Source organism: Notothenia coriiceps, unplaced genomic scaffold (assembly GCF_000735185.1).
Source record: "Notothenia coriiceps isolate Sejong01 unplaced genomic scaffold, NC01 NC01_scaffold00000339, whole genome shotgun sequence".
Lineage (NCBI taxonomy): Eukaryota > Metazoa > Chordata > Actinopteri > Perciformes > Nototheniidae > Notothenia > Notothenia coriiceps.
Window position 1 is genome coordinate 4,036,543 of NW_011333040.1, and position 6,762 is coordinate 4,043,304.

A 6,762-nucleotide genomic window follows, 5' to 3' on the forward strand; every position below is an offset into this window, starting at 1 on the left:
TGTGAACGTGAACATTAATAGAATATCACCTCCCATCTTCAGAGCAATCTGACTATTATAACATTAGCGTTAAGAAAGCTTACTTAAATATCTGCCACAACATAAGTAACCGGATCAAAGTAGCAGTACAGTCCGCGGCATATCAAATCATAATGTATCATATATTTCCTTATCTGAGTCAGCTGAGCCGTATCTGGCCGCGCAACACTCACAGTGTCACATACTGTATGCAGAAGTATTATTTTAAGCAACACATTAAGTTGACGAAACACTCGAGTCAAATGTAATTAAAGTCAGATCGTGTCTTAGACGGGGCAGTGATATCATAAACCTGTTAATGTACGCATTCAAACAGTTTTTCTGTTACCAGCTGTATTCACCTTGCAGGTGCAGCTATGTGGCTTTTACCCTGGATAAAGTGTTTAAGTCATGGATGTTTAAAGTTTAACTTCTTCATATTTGACTAATATAAACTTTTCATTCAGGAAGTATGACGCTGCGCTGTCAGTACGCTTCTCCATGTTTGTGATTGGTCGAATGCTCCAAATACCACCCCTTTCATGTGAACGCGCACCTAACTAGATAGGACACGGCTGGCTTGAGCGATCCACTTGATAACCCGCGTCGTAGTACGGCTTAGCGACAGCGCGTATGTTTTGGATTAGTCCAACCAGCTAACTCAAACATATCCAGGTTAGGAAAATCCAGCTTCGTAGTACAGGCCTCTGAAGTCACTACCAATCAACACTAACAAAAGGAGGCTGCAGGAAAACACAGCTAATAAAGGGAAGCTAAACACATATATCAACACGACACTAAGCACACATATAATCACACCAAACACACTACACTAAACACGGACCACACGAGTCGAACACAGTCTGATGGCTCAAGTCTAAAGTGTCCACGACACAAGAGCAAAATGCATGAAGCGTCTGATGGCAGCAGAGCCTCCCAAGTGATAATTATCCCCAGGCTTTGTAGTCATCTCCAGCAGGTGTGCGCCGGCGATTAGAGTGCGTCGGGCCCGGCGTGCTCCAATCACAATCTCCAGGGGGCGGACCAGGAGATAGCAGCCAATGACGTCAGGGCAACCGCACAGCTCATTTGCATATAACACAGGTGAACAGACGATCAGGAAGGCGACAGCCGTAACACCGACCTAAAGCTGTCCGTCCCTGTTTGTTAGAAAGAGATCGATGATTTCTTCGGGGCTGGCATGTATTTTGAAATCCAGGTTAAGGCAGGCAGGAGAGTGGTTATATTTTAAGAGCCGGGTTCTTCACACGCCGCCGGCTGTCTCTGTTCCTGGACCCCATCCCAAAATGTGTTCAGCGGTCTTGATGTCACCGTGATGTAAACTCATGCTTGCCTCTTGGGGCGTCACAATCATCGAGGCTGGGCAGTGTGTGTCGGCCCGGCAGTTAACACTCAGAGGTATGAAATATTCAGCAGAGTTAAAACATTTTGGAGAGCGAGGGGGAGGTTTTTTGGGATGAATGAGAGATGAGAAGTGACAGAAACAGCTCGTGTTTGAGAGTTAAAATGATAACGGAGGCCCTGGAGAATCAGGAGAGGTTTTTTTTTTAAACAAGAGGTAGCATGAAGCAGTTGTATCGGAAACACACACTGACATTTCTATTATGTAGAAATCAGGTGGAACTGGATTGTCATCCGAGGAAAGGGCAGAATCTCCTCCTGTGATGGTGCACCGAGTGCCCTTTCGGAGGAAGACACTGAGCATATTCAGGTTTATCTTTTCAACTCGGGATGACACTTGTGAATTTTATGGCTTCCTTAACTATGTGCCATGAAAGCTCTTACGTGTTATTCTCAGGATGTTCTGCTGTATTTCTCCTCATTAAGGAGACAACTGAGATTCAATGGTAATCGGAAACAGTTACTAATACAGTTGCAATGTTGTCCCAAGACATCTGGTGAATAGACTGTTTTTATTAAGTGCTTTATTCAGTCTTTACGACTCCTCAAAGCGCTGCACATAATACAAGTCATCATTCACACATTCATGCAGAGCTGGAGGCTGTCATGCATCTTGCCTTCACACACACTCACACACCCTGGGCCATGCCATCGGGGGCAACTGGGGGCTAGCTATCGTGCTGAAGGAAACATTGACTTTTTGACTTGTTGACTGCAGGGGCTTGGATCCAACCCAAAGCCCTCTGACTGATCTACAGTCAATCAGAAATTCAATACGGAATACATTCTTATTCTGAATGTAGCATTGAAGTAAGATTAGCTAGTTGTACTCGTGTTTAAGAGCATTATTTGTTTGTGTATACTACACTTTTTGAATATGCGTCTCAATTAGGATTTGAGATGACTAGATTGACTAGAGATGCATCACAATTGTTCAGGTCGGAAGAAGGAACACACCTACTTGAAAACATCACAAAATACTGATATCAACAGCTTTTTGGATATGCGCAAATATCAAAACAACAACATGTTCAAGAGGATGGTTGAAGAGGGAACAAGTCAGCCACAGGTGGACAACTTAGGACATGTTTTTAGGGCTTCATATCATTAGGAATAATCATTAACCATCTAAAAGGCTCGGTTAAAGTATTGTCTAGTTTGGAGTAAACGGCAAAACATATTTTGTGCATTTAAACCCTGGAAAAAATATTTATTCTGAAGTATCAAAATGTGTTTTTCTTTCCTTTTCTTTCTTTCTTTACTGTATGTAATGTGTTGTTTCTTTGTATGTCTGCCCCTGGAGTTTGTTGTATGTAGAAGTTATGATGTTCATATATAATAGATGAATACAAAAAGAAAAACGTGCCTCGCATCACGTCTCGCTGCGACAGCTTTTCTTTATTTGACCTTTCATCCTGACAAGCTGAGATCCCTCCTGCTATCGATCTGCATTTTCATCTCCACGCTAAAATAGGTCAGAGGAAGGATGGATTATTTACACGTAGCCTGTCCCCCTTTTTCTATAAATGCCAGCTTTCCTCTTGATGAGAGGTCAAGAGATTTAAAAAAAAGAGTGTTAGGAAAAGCAGGGTGGACCAAAATGCAGGAGACAGATGATCGTAACAGAAACGTCCTTTATTTAAAAGGCTTGGTTCAGACAAGAAAAGGGAAAACAGAAGATAACAGATCTTCCCAATGTACAACAAACAAGTATCTGAAAAGACTAATAAAACACCAGGATGGCGGTAGAATAGTTCTTTTGTTGCGGAAAAAAAGCTCACAAAGTCAATTAATTTTAACAAGCTGAAACTTCTACGTTTGTTTGTATGACATTAAATACCTCAGTAAATACCCCACTGGCGAATTTAAAAACGCCTGTTGCTAACACGTGTCTAAAGGAGACGACTAAACATCATCACCCTCAACATTAGCCACCTTTAGCTTAGCGGTTGTGACGTGAAGTCATGTGACCGTGCTGTAGTTCCTTTATAGCCCAACATTAGCCACCTTTAGCTTAGCGGTGGTGACGTGAAGTCATGTGACCGTGCTGTAGTTCCTTTATAGCCCAACATTAGCCTCCTTTAGCTTAGCGGTGGTGACGTGAAGTCATGTGACCGTGCTGTAGTTCCTTTATAGCCCAACATTAGCCACCTTTAGCTTAGCGGTGGTGACCTGAAGTCATGTGACCGTGCTGTAGTTCCTTTAAAGCCCAACATTAGCTTTTTACTTTCAAACATCATAAAGTGGTGTTAATATGTGGAGATTATCCTGCTGAACGAAATGTATAATTATCTTTGCACTGTGTGAGTGTTTGGTGTGTGTGTGTCTGTGCTTCTTTCAGTATCTGCAATATCAACCCTTTATTTTTGCAAATTGTTAAAAAATACACGAGAGTGAAATGGAACGTGGCCTTTCAATTTCCTAAATGTTATTCGACTCGTCTCAATAGCGCATTTTGACACCCGTTGTGCACGAGTCGACCAGAGTGTTGGCATGTTGTCAGTCATGCCTCTCGACTCTGAAGCATTACGGCTGCAGGACAGGACTCCCTGCTGGTTTGAGGAATGTGAGACGAGGCGGTCACCGGGTCGCTGCGTTGGAGCTAATGAGCAGGCAGACTGAAACTCTCGTCTCACATTCCTCAAACCAGCAGGGAGTCCTGTCCTGCAGCCGTAANATGCCGAGTGGAAAGGAACTTCTTCTAGGAAGGACAAAGAGGCTATTCTCGAGAGAGCACGAATGGAGGTGGCCGAAATGCCTTGGTTGAGAAGTTCGTTGCCAGATTGGTTACAGCTTTTCACAAGTTGGCCTGAGGACTGGTCCGACGCTTCTAACCCTTTCCTCGGATCCGACTACGGTCCTGTTGGAGGTCCACGGAGTCTCCAAAGAGCCTCTAGGAGACGCAGGGCCAGGATTCCAGCCCGTGCTCCAACAGCCATGATCCCGGTGTGGGATTCCCAACCTGGCACCATATACCTCGATGGGATCCGTCTGAAGACAACCCATGCTGCTGCCCCAGTTCCTGCTCCTGTCCAGGAGTCGTATGCTGGAACTCGTCTGGCTTATGGAGGTCCACGGAGCCTTCAGGCGGCTGCTAAGAGAAGGAGTCGCAAAGCCAAGCTAGCAGCCCGAGCCCCAAGAGCCATGGCTCCTGCCCCAGTACAGGCCCCAGCAGCCATGCCTCCATGCTCCAGTACTATCCCACATAGCCATGGTACCGTGCTCCAGTACCATCCCACATAGCCATGGTACCGTGCTCCAGTACCATCCCACACAGCCATGGATCCGTGTTCCGGTTCCTTGCCCAGCAGCCACGGTTCCGGCTCCAGTGCCGGCCCCAGCAGCCATGGTCCCTGCTCCAGAACCGGATCTTACAGCCATGTTTCCGGCTCCAAAACCGGCCCACACAGCCATGATCCAGACTTCAGCTCCGGACCTTACAGCCATGTTTCCGGCTCCAGAACCGGACCATACAGCCATGTTTCCGGCTCCAGTGCCGGCCCCAGCAGTCATGTTTCCGGCTCCAGAACTGGACCTTACAGCCATGTTTCCCGCTCCAGAACCGGACCTTACAGCCATGGTTCTGGCTTCAGTACCGGCCCCAGTACCCATGGTTCCGACTCCAGTTTCGTCTCCAGGACTGGCTTACAGGCCAACGCCAGCTCCCCGAGTCCTGTCGGCATACCGGCCGACTCCAGCACCTCGTCTCCTGCTGGCTCTCCAGCCGACTCCAGCTCCTCGTGTTCTGTTGGCGAACCAACCGTCTCAAGTCTCTTCTCAAGTACCCTCTCGAGTCACCTCTCGAGTCCCCATTCAAGACACTTCTCAAGTCTCCTCTCGAGTCCCCATTCAAGACACTTCTCGAGTTCCCTCTCAAGTCACCTCTCGAGTCACCTCTCAAGTCCCCTCTCGAGTCCCCTCTCAAATCTCTTCTCAAGTCCCCTCTCGAGTCACCTCTCGAGTTCCCATTCAAGTCACCTCTCAAGTCACCTCTCAAGTCACCTCTCGAGTTCCCTCTCGAGTCCCCTCTCGAGTCTCTTCTCGAGTCCCCTCTCGAGTCACCTCTGGAGTTCCCATTCAAGACACTTCTCAAGTCACCTCTCGAGTTCGCTCTCGAGTCCCCTCTCGAGTCCCCTCTCGAGTCTCTTCTCGAGTCCCCTCTCGAGTCACCATTCAAGACACTTCTCAAGTCACCTCTGGAGTTCCCATTCAAGACACTTCTCAAGTCACCTCTGGAGTTCCCATTCAAGACACTTCTCAAGTCACCTCTCAAGTCACCTCTCGAGTCCCTTCTCAAGTCCCCTCTCGAGTCACTTCTCGAGTTTCCTCTCGAGTTTCCTCTCAAGTCTCCGTTCAAGTTCCCGCTCAAGATCCCTCTCAAGCCATCTCTCAAGTCAACTCTCAAGTTTCCTCTCGAGTCTCCACTCAAGTCCCTACTCTTGTGCCGTTGGAGGTTCCGCTGGGGGTCCTGCCAACCCTATGTCCTGTGCCGTTGGAGGCCCCGCCGACTACTCTTCTGCCGGGGGTCCTGCCGGCCCTGTGTCCTGTCCCGTTGGGGGTCCCGCCGACTACTCTTCTACCGGGGGCCCTGCCAACCCCATGTCCTGTTTCGTTGGAGGCCTCGACATCACCTGTATCGTCGGGGGTCCTGCCAACTCCTTGTCCTCTTCCGTGGAGAATCTTGCCAACAGCCGTTCCACCGGCTCCGGTTCCTGTCCGGTCAACACCGGCTCCTGCCCGGTCCCCTGAGAGCTGTGGTCTTCGCCCCTCCTCGAACTCTGCCTTGCCCCCGGGCCGTCCGCCCGAGACCCCCTTTTTGAAATCTGCCTTGCCCTCGGGCCGTCCGCCCGAGAACCCATCTTTGAACTCTGCCTTGCCCCCGGGCCGTCCGCCCGAGACCCCCTTTTTGAACTCTGCCTTATCCCCGGGCCGTCCGCCCGAGAACCCATCCATGGTCTCTGCCTTGCCCCGGGCCGTCCGCCCGAGACCCGTCCTCCGGACCCCCTCCACCCACCCTGCTGGACTTTGTTTTTTGGGACGTCTGGGATCCGTCCCTTGAGGGGGAGGTTCTGTCACACCCCCAGGTTTATGTCACAGGTTTTAGTGTTGTCTGTCTAGGTTTGGGTGTTTGCTGTCATGTTTTTCCTCTTGGGTTATTGTCTGGTCCTTTTCCCTGTGTTTTTCATGTCTGTTGTTAGTTCCCTGGTGTGTCTAATTCCCTGATTGTTTTCACCTGTCACTCCTCGTGTGTCTCCTGTGCCCATCAGTGTCAGCCCCGCCCCATATTGTTCCCACCTGTGCCTTGTTACCCTGTGTTTAAAT

The 6,762-nt window shown here is 48.8% G+C and overlaps 1 long non-coding RNA gene across 2 annotated transcripts; it reads right to left on the reverse strand.

Annotated features, from left to right (window-relative positions):
- Window positions 1-4,926: 4,926 nt before the first annotated feature.
- LOC104943026 (uncharacterized) lies at window positions 4,927-5,940 on the reverse strand. 2 transcript variants are annotated; one of them, XR_798073.1, is made up of 3 exons: window positions 5,431-5,940; window positions 5,009-5,238; window positions 4,927-4,975 (listed from the first exon to the last, which is right to left on the reverse strand). It is a non-coding gene; the product is annotated as an uncharacterized lncRNA (long non-coding RNA). The 2 variants fall into 2 exon arrangements; XR_798074.1 differs by having other exon boundaries at window positions 5,009-5,226; window positions 5,419-5,940.
- Between the last annotated feature and the right edge of the window lie 822 nt (window positions 5,941-6,762).